This window comes from Eriocheir sinensis, chromosome 18 (genome assembly GCF_024679095.1).
Source record: "Eriocheir sinensis breed Jianghai 21 chromosome 18, ASM2467909v1, whole genome shotgun sequence".
Lineage (NCBI taxonomy): Eukaryota > Metazoa > Arthropoda > Malacostraca > Decapoda > Varunidae > Eriocheir > Eriocheir sinensis.
Window position 1 is genome coordinate 14,197,823 of NC_066526.1, and position 14,869 is coordinate 14,212,691.

The following is a 14,869-nucleotide window of genomic DNA, read 5'->3' on the forward strand; positions in this document are numbered from 1 at the left end:
AAACATTTCACGTGGGATATTTAGGCCATAAATGATTAAGCAAGATAAATGGGGGGTAGGTCTACATATTTTCACGATATTTAAATACTTTAAGGAGAGATAGGTTTAGGTGCTATATTGTTGGAATCTAAACAACTTTAGAGGGAATAATTGTGTTAGATGCTTATTGGATGGCATTTCACTCCTGTATATATAGGGAAAAGTGTTTACATGGGACTGAAATGATTTACAAGAGAAAGGGTGAATACTTAATGCTTATGTGGATACTTAAGGAGATAAGTAAGGTGTTAGATCAGAGAAACTGTATTAACACAGTGAAAAACATCCCAAATCCTGGCACTCAGTGGTGTTCATATGGGAAGGTGTTAGATATAATTTTAGGGAAAGTTGAACATTGTTAGGCGGGTGAAAAGGTGTTTGAGTCATTTTGAGGGTGATTTTAATAAGTATAAGCAAAGGAGAGGTGTTTCATGTGATTTTCAGAAAAAAGTGATTATGCTTGAGAAACGGAATTTGAGCTCCAGTAGGAAAAACGACGGTGCTTAATTTTTTTTTCTCGTTTAAATTTAAACTTGGTGAAGGACATCGCCAGGAAAAGGCAATACAATAGGATGTTACAAGAGGGAGTTAAGAACCCTTGACAATGTTAAAATAGAAAATATGAGGTTTTACCAGGAAGAATTCTGAATACTCGGGGAGAGAGAGAGAGAGAGAGAGAGAGAGAGAGAGGTGCGGGGGAGGGAGGCACGATAATTTTACAGCTCTGTTTGTATTCTCTCTTTCTCGTGTTTTATGTTAGTGCGGCGATAATGCATTTCCCTTCGTTACACACTCTCTCTCTCTCTCTCTCTCTCTCTCTCCCTGGAGGAGGCATGCCATTATGTTCGACGCCATTATTGGTTATGATAGTGTTATAATCTTTTTGCCTTTCCCCTCCCCTCCCCTTCCCTCTGTCTCCCCCCCCTCTCCCTCCACTGTTTTCCTCCTCCTCTTCCCACTTTCACTTCCCTCTCCCCCTCTCTCCCTCCACACACGCTTTCTTGCTCTTTACACCTGCTATCTCGTCTTGCCTTTTATTCCCCTCCATTATTTATTTATTTGTTCATTCTGTATTCTTGTCCTTCTCCAGCTCCCTCTTTATTCCCTCTATCTCTTCCTTCCTCGCTACTATATCTTCATTTCCCATTTCTGTATTTCATTCCTCTTTCTTGTTTCCATTTTCGTCTTTTCAGTCTTAAATTTTTCTCATTATCTCGTTTTATGTAATTTTATGTCATGCTTGTTTTCGTCTGTAATGCTTTTGTTTTCTCTGCTCATTTCTCTCCATTTATCCAATTACTATATTTTTTTTCCTCATATTTTTTATCCTCTCCTCATATCTTTCCTTAGTTTCTCCTACTTTCCTCTTCGTGTTCTTTCCTTTCTCCGTCTTCCTTCCTCCTCTGTTTCTCTCTTCCTCCCTCCTATAATTCCCTCTTCCTCCCTCCGCAACCCCACCTCGTTGTCTCCTTCATTTATAGTTCTCCTTCTCTTCCTTCTTTATTTGTATTCCCCTCCCTTATTCTTCCCATCTTCCTTCTTAACCGCCCTTTTGTCCGACACACACACACACACACACACACACACACACAGCCACGCCCCAAAACACGGTGCCAAATCATCTCCATCCTTGCCAAGGCGTAGGACCCCCCCCCCCACCCCCCCTGAACCCTGATCCTGCGGGGGGAGGAGAGAGAGAGAGAGAGAGAGAGAGAGAGAGAGAGAGAGAGAGAGGAGACCCCGTACACATGCATAACTTTCCTTTGTTTTCGCGAGCAAATTCTGGCGTATTGTTTTATTTGTGTGTGTGTGTGTGTGTGTGTGTGTGTGTGTGTGTTAAGGGTGCTACGGTAGTGCAAAAGGGAAGAAAGTTAGGAGAGAGGAATGTAAGAAGAAGAAGAAGAAGAAAAGGAGAGAGAGAGAGAGAGAGAGAGAGAGAGAGAGAGAGAGAGAGAGAGAGAGAGAGAGAGAGAGAGAGGGAATTATATAAGTCACGGCCATCACCAGTTATTATTATCATTATTATTATTATTATTATATTGGATTTACTTATTTTCACTATTTCCTTTATTGGTATTGGCGCAGAATTTAGAGCCCTTTTAATTTTGTCTTTTATTGTATGTATGTAATTTAAACGTGGATTAGAGGGGAAGGGGGGCGGGGGGGGGGAAGGGGGGAAGGGGATTCGGTATTTCTCTCTCTCTCTCTCTCTCTCTCTCTCTCTCTCTCTCTCTCTCTCTCTCTCTCTCTCACTGGTGTTTCGAGTATTGAAAATAAATGGTCGGGCCCAAAAAATGCTGCCACGAGTATAAATTAGAGAAAAAGGGGAACGAGGTGAAATTTTTATCTAATGTATTTCCGATAAAAAGGAAGGGCGTGGGACGATCAGGGGACGATGTCGAGGCCTTGGGGCACGGCAGGCTGCTAAGTGAAACGGTGCCAAATAAGACTTAGTGCCGGGAACGTGAAATGGATATGTAAGAGAATGAATAGTTAGATACGGAGAAAGGATGCTGGAGGTGGTCGGAGAGAATATCGAGGTAAAATAACACACGGAAATATTAATTGAAAAGTGCAATGAAAATATATGTACATGAATAGTTACGGGGAATGAATGCTGGAGGTGGTCGTAGAGAAAATCAAGGTATAAAGGAACACTCGGAAATATTAAATGAATAGTGTAATGAAAATATAAGTACATGAATAGTTACGGGGAAAGGATGCTGGAGGTGGTGGGAGAGAAAATCGAGGTAAAGGAACACACGGAAGTTTTATTTGAAATGTGCAATGAAAATAAAAAGTGAATGCGGAATGTATATAGTTATGGGGAAAGAATGCTCGAGGTGCTTAAAGATAAAATCGAGGAATAGGAGCACACGGAGGTATGAATTGAAAGGTGTAATGAAAAAAAATAATGAAACCGCAGAGTATAAATAGTTATGGAAGTAAATACTCGGTGATCAGAGACGAAATCGAGACATAAGTAGACACGAATGGGTAGTAATTCAAAGGCGTAATGGATATATATGTAGATGTAGAGTACAGATGCTTTCGTAGATGAATACTAGAGGTGTTCAGATACAAAATCGAGGTGAAGGAACACATGAACGGGTATTAATTGAAAGGTGTTTTGAATATAAAAGTAAAATTGGAGTAGAAGAAATGGAAATATGCTCGAGGTGTTTATGGGCATAGTATATAAATTGGTGTGTGTATAGTGTTCATGAAGGTACCAACCAAAATAGCGCGATCAGCGCCAGAGGTCATTTTGGATTTTATTTTTGCCCATGAATTGCTTACTATACTGAAAAAAAATGTAAGTGTGAATGATGCGGAACAAAATTAATTGGGTGGAATGTTATCAGTTGAATATTAAATGGAAAATATACACGTTTTGAAAATAGTTGACTGATAGAATACTCAATAATACAAATAAAATAAATAAACAAATGATACCAATACTAGGGAGAGACAATTCTGTCGAAGAAAAACAGCGTGACTATAATTGAAATGAAACAAATTAGAAAGAAAATACTGTGGAAAAGTTTAAAACAACATTACTTTAGATACAAAAAGAAGATAGTTTCTGACCAACTGCGAGAGGGAGAATTGCAAAGAATGATCAGTAAAAGTATTTTGTGACTTTTGAATAGCAGGTGTTAAAAGGTAGCGAAATCTGGAGTTAATTTAGAGAGAGGAATAATCAAAATATTAAAAGTTAGTATTAAAATTATAACATAACTTTAAAATACATAACAGTGATATTGTATTTTTGGATTAATTCTCAGATGGACAAAATATAAGGCGACTTTGTAATAAACTGAAGAAAATATCAAAAATATTATAATTCATTCAAGGAGAGTGAAAAGGAAGGATAAGTAAAAATATTCGTAAAAATAAGTATGAAGGGCGGTAACGCGACTCTAGAACTAGTGCAAAAAGGTGTTACAATTCCTTTCATGTGTTCAAGGGTGCGAAATTGAATTAAGGGGAACGATATTGTACGAAAAAAAGATATAAAGTGTGAATGAAAATTGTTTTAGAGCGTGCAAGGATAGTAAAATGTAAAAATGTTGAAATAGTAGTATGAAGTTATGTAGATGAATCCCCGAGGAGTTTGCAGGCAAAGTCGATTTATAAAACACACGAAGAAGTATTAACTGTTGTGTGTAATGAACGTATAAGTAAATGGAGAGTATAGTTGCTTATGTAAATGAATGATCGAGGTGCTCAGAGGCAAAGTCGATATTCAGGAACACATGAACTAGTATTAATTGAAAAGTGTAATGAAAATATGAGTAAATTTATAGTAGTGTAAATAGAAACATGCTCGAGATGTTTATGGACATGGTGGTACGTATATAAATCGTTGTATGGAGTGTTCTCGAAGTTATCAATTAAAATGTAGCACAGGCAGCGGCAGAGACCTTTTTTTTCTGTCCGTGAGGTGCTTCCTATATTGTGTAAAGAATATATAAGTGTGAATAATGCGGAATAAAATTGTCTGGGTGGAAAGTGAAATAAAACGGAAAAATATATACGTTTTGAAACTAGTTGCCTGTTAGAAATTCAATAATACAATTAAAATAACAAAACAAATAATATACCGAACGGAAATGGCGTGAATTCGTAACTGAAATGAAACCAATAAAAAAAAAATGTGAGACAGTTTAAAACAAGATTGATTCAGGCGCAGACAGATGAAAGCGAAACATGTTAAGAAAGAGTTAATATTGAAAGTATATTACGACTTTTGAACAGGTGTAAAAAGAAAAAAAAATTTGGCCATCTTAGAGAGGGAGGAAGAACCAAATCATTAAAGGATATAATAATAATTTTAACAAGATTGATTCAGGCGCAGAAAGATGAAAGCGAAACATGTTAAGGAAGAGTTAGTATTGAAAGTATATTACGCCTTTTGAACAGGTGTAAAAAGAAAAAAAAATCTAGCCATCTTAGAGAGGGAGGAAGAACCAAATCATTAAAGGATATAATAATAATATTGAAAGCATAACACGACTTTAATCCAAACTAAACAATGGCAGTGGTATCCATGACAAATTCACAGAGGGAGATAATATAGCACGACTTTGAAATAGACGGAAAAAAGGAACTATTACATGATTCATTCAAGGAGAGAGAATGAGTCAAACAAAGCTAGCGAAAAACAACAACTAGGAACGAGACTTTAGATACGGTGTGAAAAAAAAGGAAGTGGAAATGAAAATTGTGTTCAGGACGTGCAAGGAATGTAAAATTAATTTTCGGTTATTAACTGAATTGTTACTGAGTAAAATTCAATATGAAAAAATAAATATTCGTTCTGAAAGTTGATGAGTTAACATATTCAATAATATGAATGAAAAAAACAAACAAACAATTATACACATACGTGGAAGAGACAATTGGACAGAAGAAAAATGGCGTGACTTCGTAATTGAACTTAAACAAATACCAAATAAAGAGTGTAAAACAACATTGATTCAGGCGCAAAATGATTACAATTTCTGACTAATTGAGAAAAAGAGCGAAAAGAGTGAAGTAAAAGTACTATATCACAAAGTCTGAAGAGATGTTAAAAGATTACAACGTCTAGAGATAATTTAGAGAGGGAAGAAATAATGAAAGCTAGTGTTGAAAGTAATATATGTAACATGGCTATATTTAATTTAAAACAGACGCAACAATAAAAACGATTTCTACAGTTGATTCCCAGAGAAAGTATAACACGACCGTTTTAAGGCGGGAGGGTGACTTTAGAACAGGCGCAAAAAGGTGTTACAATTCCTTTCATGTGTTCAAGGGTGCGAAATAGAATTAAGGGAACGTTACCGTGGGAAAAATATGAATGAAAATTGTGTTGAGGACGTGCGAGGAATGTTAAACTAATTGTTTCATGAGACGATTTAAACTTAGTAAAATACATAAATGTTGAAATAATAGAGTGAAGTTATTTAAATGAATACTCGAGGAGCTTACAAACAAAACTGAGGTAAAGGAACACACAAAGAGGTATTATTAAAAATGTGTAATTGAAATATAAGCAAACGCGAAGTATAGATTGTTATGTAGAGAGAAACGAGCTAAAGGAACTCACGCTAGGGTATATATTTAAATGTACAATGAAGAATGAAAATAGAGATACACGAGGAGCATAAATAGTCATAAATATGAAGCACTCGAAGTTGTTGACGGCAAAATCGAGGTACAGGAACACACGAATGGGTATTAATTAGAGAGTAATGGAGGTATAAGTAGATGGAGAGCATAGATTTTTATGTAGGTGAATACTAGAGATGCTAAGACACAAAACTGAGGTAAATGAACATAAGAATTGGCATTAATTGAAATGTGTGATGAAAAAACATTAATTAGTCGCCGAGTATAAATAGTTATGTGGAAGAGTGCTCGAGGTGGTTATGGACTTGGTATATAAATCGTTGTGTGGAGTGTACTTGAAGTTTTGAATTACAGAGTAGGAGGAGCAGCGCCGTAGGTGTTTTTTTAAGGTGCCTCCTTTACTATAGAAAAAATATGAAAGTGTGAATATTGTGAAGTAAAATTAGTTGGGTGGAAAGTTACGAGTTGAATAATAATTAAGGAAGTGGAATGAAACGGAGAACATAAATTATACGTTTTGAAAATAGTTGACTTATAATATTCAATGATACAAATAAAATAAATAAACAATACACATACGTGGAACATAAAATTATAGAGAATACAAATGGCGCGACTTCATAATTGAAATGAAGCAAATACAAAAAAAATATATATATATATGAGAGAGTGTAGAGCAACATTGATTCAAGTGCAAAAATATAACAGTTTCTGACGAACAGAGATAAAAAAATAACGGAAAAGGTTAAATAAAAGGTAGTATTGAAAGTATATCCTGACAGTAATTCTGAATAGGTGTAAAAAGGTAACATAATATACCGTAGATCAATTCGAGAAGGAAAAATAACAAAACTATCATTAAAAGCTATTATAAAAAGTACGAAAAGTAGAGTAAATACAACACTCATTTAAATAGATAAAACAATGACAGCTATTTCCACGATCATTTCAGCGAGGTAGAAAGGGTAACACGACATTGGAATAAACGGAAAAGAATGAAAAGTGTGATTCATTCAAGGAGAGAGGAGCCAGCAAGGTCAGTAAAATAGTATGTTAAAGATGGGAACACGACTCTACAACGGGTGTGAAAAGGTGTTACAATTCCTCTCATGTATTCAAGGGTGCGAAATAGATTTAAGGAATACGATACTGGGCGAAAAAAAAAAATTGGAAATGAAAATTGTTTAGGACGTGCGAGGAATGTTGGAGTAATTGTTTGATGAGACGATTTGAACTTAGTAAAATACATAGATGTTGAAATAATAGAATGTAGCTATTATCAGAGAGAGAGAGAGAGAGAGAGAGAGAGAGAGGAAAAAGCAATTACCGCCGCCCCGAATGAGGTGTTTGTACGTGTGCGTGTTATTAATCCGGCGATTGATTGGTGTTTGTTGTGCACCTGGCCGGGCGTCTGCAGGTGTGTGTGTGTGTGTGTGTGTGTGTGTGTGTGTGTGTGTGTGTGTGTGTGTGTGTTTTGTGATGATCAACTTTAATTAACCAGCACCACCATCATCATCATAAACAACAACAGCAACAACAACAACATCAACAACAGCAAAGCAAACATGATTATCTTTCTTTTCTTTGCTAGATGTTGTTTTTATCTCCTGCCTCTCTCTCTCTCTCTCTCTCTCTCTCTCTCTCTCTCTCTCTCTCTCTCTCTCTCAACTCGTATTTTTGCATCGAAATTAGTCCAATTAAGAAGTGTGTTTACCTCCATATTGACACACAGGCAGGGAGGGAGAGTGGAGGCAGGGGGGGGAGAGTGGAGGGAAAGCGTGCAAGGTAGAGAAGGGAGGAAAGGGAGGAGAGAGAGAAAGAAAGAAAGAGAGAAGGGAAAACTCCTCTTCTTGAAACGTTTATCCTCCTGATGCTTGAAAACGTGGCTACGCAAACGTTCGCTCCGGCGCCATAAAGGAAAACGTTCAGAGTGTAATTTGCAGCAGAGGACTGAGAGAGAGAGAAGTACCGTACTGAGGGAGGGAGGGAAGGAGAGGAGGAGAGAGTGGGAGAATTATGGAGAGAAGGAAGGAGGGAAGGGAGAATAGGAAGGAAGGAAGGAAAGGAAAGGAATGAGTGAGTGAGTGAGTTAGGGAGGGAGGAAATAAGGATGGAAGGAAGGATGGACGGAAGGAAGGAAGGGAGGAAGGAAATGCACGTAGGAAATAAAGGAAGGAAGCCTCGACGATGGAATAGGTGGGAAGTTGGTGAAGGAGAGGAAGGAAGGGTAGGATTGAGAGAGAAGGGAAGCGAGAGGCAGACAGAGAAGGTGAGAAATTGGAAGGTAGGAAGGAAGGAAGAGGACGAAGGAATAGGAAATAAAGTGAAAGAAAAGGGAAATGACGGAGGAAAGGAGAAGGGATGAAGGATAAGAAGGGAAAGAGAGTGGTTAAGGGAAGAAGAGAAAGGAGAGATTGAGGAAAGAAAGAGAAAGAAGAAAAAGAGATAAGGAAAGGGAGAGGGAAGGAGAGAAGGAAAAAATGAAAGGAAGAGGAAGGGAGGGAAAGAGGTGTGAAGGGAGGAAAGAGAAGGGAGGAAAGGAAGATCAATAAGGTGGAGGAAGCGATGAAGGAAGAGACAAAGGTAGGCAAGCACTTGAGAGAGAGAGAGAGAGAGAGAGAGTTATTAAAGTATGCTAGTTTATTCACACACACACACACACACACACACACACACACACACACACACACACACACACACACATGCACACGCGAATAATGAAGTAATCACGAAAAAAGTAATTAACGTAAAAAAGTAATATAAAAAAAAGTGGTTTACATGTAATTCCCATTAGTCGTGTTATTACAGTAATTTTCGACAGTGTAATTTGTTCTGTTGGGGAGGAATCGTGTTGCAGACGTGTATTTTATGTCCTCGTGCATAGGGGTGTCTGTCTGTCACTCCCCCTTTCCCTCTCCCCTTATTTTTTTCCCCTTCCTCCTCCATCATCGTCAACACGTGTAGAGGAAGGAAAAAAAGGGAAGGGAAAGGCGAGGGAAGGGTGGAGTATTGTCTTTTCCTTTTCACTTCTAATTCTTTTCCTTTTTTCCTCTGTTATTTCTTCCCCTTTTCTTTTCCTTCTCTTTTTCCTCCTCCATCATCGTCAACACGTGTAGAGGAGGAGAAAAAGAGGGGAGGAGAAAGGGAAGGGAAGGGTGGAGGTTTGTCTTTTTCCTTTAACTTCTAAATGTTTTCCTTTTTCCTCTATTTATTATTTCTTTCCCTTTTCTTTTCCCCCTCTTTTTCCTCGTCATCATCAACACGTGCAGAGGAGGAGAAAATTTCCTTTTTCCCTCATTATCATTTCTTCCCCTTTTCTTTTCCTTCTCTTTTTCCTCCTCCTTCATCATCAACACATGTAGGGCAGGAGAAGGGGAGAGAAGGGTAGAGGGGTCAGTCCTTCCCCTTTCACTTCTAATTCTTATCCTTTTTCCCCCATTATCATTTCTTCCCCTTTTCTTTTCCTTCTCTTTTTCCTCCTCCTCCATCATCAACACATGTAGGGCAGGAGAAGGGGAGGGAAGGGTAGAGGGGTCAGTCCTTCCCTTTTCACTTCATATTACGTCAACCTATCTTCCTTTTTCCCTGTTGATGTTTCTCCCTTTTCTTTCCCCCTCTTCTCCCTCCTCCTCCATCATCGTCAAACACATAGTCAGGTCTTTACATCCTTTCACTTCTTCCTTTTTCCTTTTTTTCGTGTCATCTCCTCCCCCTTTCTCTCTCCCACTTTTTTCCCTCTCCTTTTTCCTTCTCCTCCGTCATCATCAACACGTGCAGAGGAGGAGAAAAAGAGAGGAGGAGAAGGGAAGGGAAAGCTGGAGGTTTGTCTTTTCCTTTCACTTCTAATTATTTCCTCTTTTTCCCCATTTTATCATTTCTTCCCCTTTTCTTTTCCCCCTCTTTTTCCTTTTCCATCATCATGCACTGAGGAGAGAGAGTTGTGAAGGAGGAAAGGAAAATGTCTTGTCCTCTCCCATTTTAATTTTCTCCTACTTTCTACCTTTTTTCCCCTCTTCTTTTTCCTCTTCCATCATCATCATGCACAGAGGAGAGAGAGGTGGAAGGAGGAAATGAAAACGTTTTGTCCTCCTCCCTTTTAATTTTCTTCTACTATCTACCTTTTTTTCCCTCTTGTCCTCCTCCATCATTAACATGTGGAGGAGAGCCAAGTGGAGAGACAGTGGGTGATTTATGGCTGCTTCTTTCTCCTGTTCCCTTCCCTCCACTTAATCATTAGAGGAAGAAGGGAACTGGGGAGGGAGGAAGGGAGGGGTACCAATGTTTTTTTTTTTCCCCTCCAGATTATCTCAGCTGTTCATCTTTAGCTTTTTTTTTTTTGCATCGCCTAGTGCCTAGTGAAATCGTTGTACTAAGCCGCCATAGCATCATCGAAATTTTGAGGCCATAAGAATACATGAAAAGGAGAATGGGAACTAAACGGGAAAAGGAGAGGAGCAAAGAGCAAAAAAAAGGGGTACCTACGTATTTTTCATCTTTTCTTTGCAGTCCCAGAGATCGTTGTACTAAGCCCTGAGAATAGGTTGAAGGCACAGAGATTACCAAATACGCCGAGAGGGGTTGAGTAGCTTAGCGTCCGAATTTCTATAAAGACTTAAAAGGTGACGAAGAACCCAGACAGCAGTAATAGTTTTCAGCGCCACGAACAGACGGTTATTGCGCGGCCCTGGGAGATAAGTAGGTACTGGAGGGAGCTCATTCTTAGAGTCCGCGCCTGCTACTCCAGATAAAACATTGGGGTCATTTTTAAAGGTTCCCCCGTATATTTTTAAAGGTTCCTCCATATATTTTTAAAGGTTCCTCCGTATATTTTTAAAGGTTCCTCCGTATATTTTTAAAGGTTCCTCCGTATATTTTTAAAGGTTCCTCCGTATATTTTTAAAGGTTCCTCCGTACAATTTTAAAGGTTCCTCCGCATATTTTTAAAGGTTCCTTCGTATATTTTTAAAGGTTCCTCCGTATATTTTTAAAGGTTCCTCCGTATATTTTTAAAGGTTCCTCCGTATATTTTTAAAGGTTCCTCCGTATATTTTTAAAGGTTCCTCCGTATATTTTTAAAGGTTCCTCCGTATATTTTTAAAGGTTCCTCCGTATATTTTTAAAGGTTCCTCCGTATATTTTTAAAGGTTCCTCCGTATATTTTTAAAGGTTCCTCCGTATATTTTTAAAGGTTCCTCCGTATATTTTTAAAGGTTCCTTCGTATATTATTTTTTTTTAACAGTGATGGAAGCAGCTCAAGGGCCAAAAAAATAAGTAAAACACACAAAAAATAATGGGAAAAAAAGCCCGCTAATCACTGCCCTTATAAAAAAAAGAGTTCAGAAGAATTGTCAGTAGAGGTCAATTTCAAGAGGAGAGGAGTCTCGATACTCTAATATTTTGCTATTTTTAAAAAAAGTATCGGAAGCAGCTCAAGGAAAGAATAAATGAGAATGAAAACCCGCTGATCACTGCTCCAAAGATAGGCCTACTTGCTATTTACTCTATTATATTATTGCTATTACTATTACCACGCGTAACTAGTCCTATACCGTAATGCCCTCATCTTTACTTTTTATATATAGGCCTACACACTTATATTTTCCTCATCTTCCTAACCATTATCATCACTATCCTCCTTCTCCTTATTCTCCTTCTCTCTACCTCTTTCTCCTCCTCCTCATCACCACATCATGTACGAGTCTTGAATCTTTTACAAGGGCACACAAACTCCATATTCAAAGCGACGGAATCCCTATCAGTCGGTTGCAAAAGGTTCAGATGCTCTTTTTGCCGCGTACCTGCTTGGCCGCCTCACCTGTTGACACTATTACCATATATACGAGTTCGTTAAGGCGCGGCGGTATTGGCTGTCTTGCTGTATGGCCTTGTGTTGTGATGTGTGTGTGTGTGTGTGTGTGTGTGTGTGTGTGTGTGTGTACGTACCTTACTACGCCCCACCACCCTTGCCACACCTTGTACCATCTCACACCACTTTGTCTGTCTGTCTGTCTGTCTATGTATCTGTCTGTCTGTCTGTCTGTCTGTCTGTGTGTCTCTGTCTGTCTTTCTTTTTTTCTTTTTTTCTCTCTCTCTCTCTCTCTCTCTCTCTCTCTCTCTCTCTCTCTCTCTCTCTCTCTCTCGGCGTCATTTCCCTAACCTAAAAATATTTGTCAAGAGAGAGAGAGAGAGAGAGAGAGAGAGAGAGAGAGAGAGAGAGAGAGAGAGAGCATCCCATTTAACATAATACGTTCCTCTTACCCAGAAATCCATGTCCTTTTCCCTCCCCTCCAACCCTCCTTTCCTCCATTCCTCCCTCCCTCTATTCCTCCTCCTCCTCCTCCTCCTCCTCCTCCTCCTCCTCCTCCTCCTGGGGTCACACACAAATCCTACAGTTACAAGGGTCTTGCAGAGTCGCTTGGCCGCAGACCCGAAGAAGGGGATTTTGGCTCTTGTCCAGGGGCGGGAGTGGCGGAAGGAGGAGGAGGAGGAGGAGGAGGAGGAGGAGGAATACATAGGAATACTAAGGAAGAACATACACCAGAAGACCTATCGGTCTATGGCGAGGGTGTCTGTTTACTACCGCTACTACTAGTAATCTACGTGTAGTAGGACAGGACAGAATAGAGGAAGGCTCCTCCCCACCCACCTCTCCCTCCGGCAACGTGCCGGCAGGAAATAGTTAGAAGAGAACACCATATGCCTTTAATTAAGGAAGAAAGGGACATGGAAATTTTATAGTAAAGAGAGGAATAAGAGGAAATTACTACCCTTAACTTACACTACTGTTGACCTAAGCTGTGGGGGGAAACAACATGTCCTCAGGTTGCAGTCGCGCTGCATTCCGCCCGAAACATACGAAAAAGGGTCAGTAAACAGTGTATGTCGTTGATTCTTAAAGACATTATAAAAGCTAGCATTAAACTGAATTCCTCACGATGGGGTAAGATGTTGTTTCAGGGGTTACTGGGAGAGGCTTGATCCTCGTTTACCTTCGGTTCGGGCGTACGCTCCAGTATCCTGTTAACAGCCTAAGTAGGAAGGTAAAGAAATGGAAGGAAAAGGAGAGGAAGGAGGATTGAATTGTAAAGGAAAGGGATGGAAAAGCGGGTTTGGGGGGATTAGGACAGCGAGAATAAAAGGCAAGCGAAAAGAAAAGGAAGTAAATGGAGAGAAAGAAGACTGATAAACAAGGGAAAAAGATGAAACAGGAAAAAGAGGAAGATGGATGAGGAGGTTTGGGGTGATTCGGGCATTAGCTGAAGAAGGGACAACCAGAGTAGGAGGGAAACGGAGAAGGAAGGAAAGGCGAAGAAGAGGGGCTGGAGGGAAAATCAGGAGTCGGTAAGGTATTGGAAGCTGGCACTGGGAGGAATTATGTGACGTTTCTACTTCATGAGATTCACCACTACCACCACCGCCACCACCACCACGATTTCTTCCCCATAACCTTCCTTCTCTTCCTCCTCCTCCTCCTCCTCCTCCCCCTCCTCCTTCTCCTCTTTCTCCTCCTCCTCCTACATCTCTATGGCATTTATAGCAAACTACTTTCCTCTTTCTCCTCTTCTCTTTCTACTCCCTTCCCTTCTCCTCCTCCTCCTCCTACATCTCTATGGCATTTTTTTTTTTTTACGTCTTGGCCTATTGCGCCGGTAGGCTTCTTCCCGGTGGATCCTGATGGTCGGTCCAAGGCTTCTTCCCGGTGGGTCCTGATGGTCGGCCCAGCCCGTTCTGGCGCAGGCGAGTGTTTATAGTGGCACCATCCTTCATTGGCTCATGCTGCCCTCCCGGAGCTCATCTTTAATCCTAGAATCTAGAGTCCGGGTTGATAGGTGGTCTTCTGGACAGCATGTGGGTAGTTTTAAGCCACTCGGCGGCGGCTGAAAAAATCCCAGCTTGGTGGCACCGGTCGGGGATTGAACTCGCGTCCTCCTGAACGCGGGGCCGTCTTGCTATCTGTTCAGCCACCGCCAGCAAACTACTTTCCTCTTTCTCCTCTTCTCTTTCTGCTCCCTCCCCTCCTCCTCCTCCTCCTCCTCCTATATTTATCCTACAGCTTTTTTTTCATATTTTCCTCAAGCCTTTTTTTTTCTTCTCGTTAATAATCATATCTCATTCATCATCATCATCATCATCATCATTTTTTATTACTTCGATATTTGCTTCATTCTATCTTTCCGTGTGACGACAATTTATTTTTTTGATATTTATTTTTGTTATGTATTTTTTATTTTGTCTTTATTAACGGGATTTTTTTTTTTTTACTTCGTGCTCTTTCTTTTACAAGCGTGACAGTTTAATATTTTTTTGTATTTTTTTTATCAAACTTTATCGTGTAGAATGAATGTTTTTTTAATTTTTTTCCCCTCCTGTATTGATCACGTTTTGTTGTAAGTATATCCTCTTTAAGAACCCCCTTCTCTCTCTCTCTCTCTCTCTCTCTCTCTCTCTCTCTCTCTCTCTCTCTCTCTCTCTCTCTCTCTCTCTCTCTCTCTCTCTCTCTCTCTCTCTCGATTATGTCTGACTGCGTTGAGGCACGTGTAGCCTATAGAAAAGAATGAAGAGGAGGAGGAGGAGGAGGAGGAGGAGGAGGGAAAAGCAGGAGTAGGGGTAAAAGATCTAAGAGAAGAGAATGAAGAGGAGGAGGAGGAGGAGGAGGAGGAGGAGGAGGAAGATGAGGAGGAGGATGAGGAGGAGGAGGAGGAGGTAAAA

At 39.8% G+C, this 14,869-nt stretch overlaps 1 protein-coding gene across 4 annotated transcripts in view; it reads right to left on the bottom strand.

Annotated features, from left to right (window-relative positions):
• LOC127000359 (delta and Notch-like epidermal growth factor-related receptor) overlaps positions 1 to 14,869 on the bottom strand; it is a 189,996-nt gene that overhangs the window by 97,973 nt on the left and 77,154 nt on the right. The window lies entirely within an intron of this gene.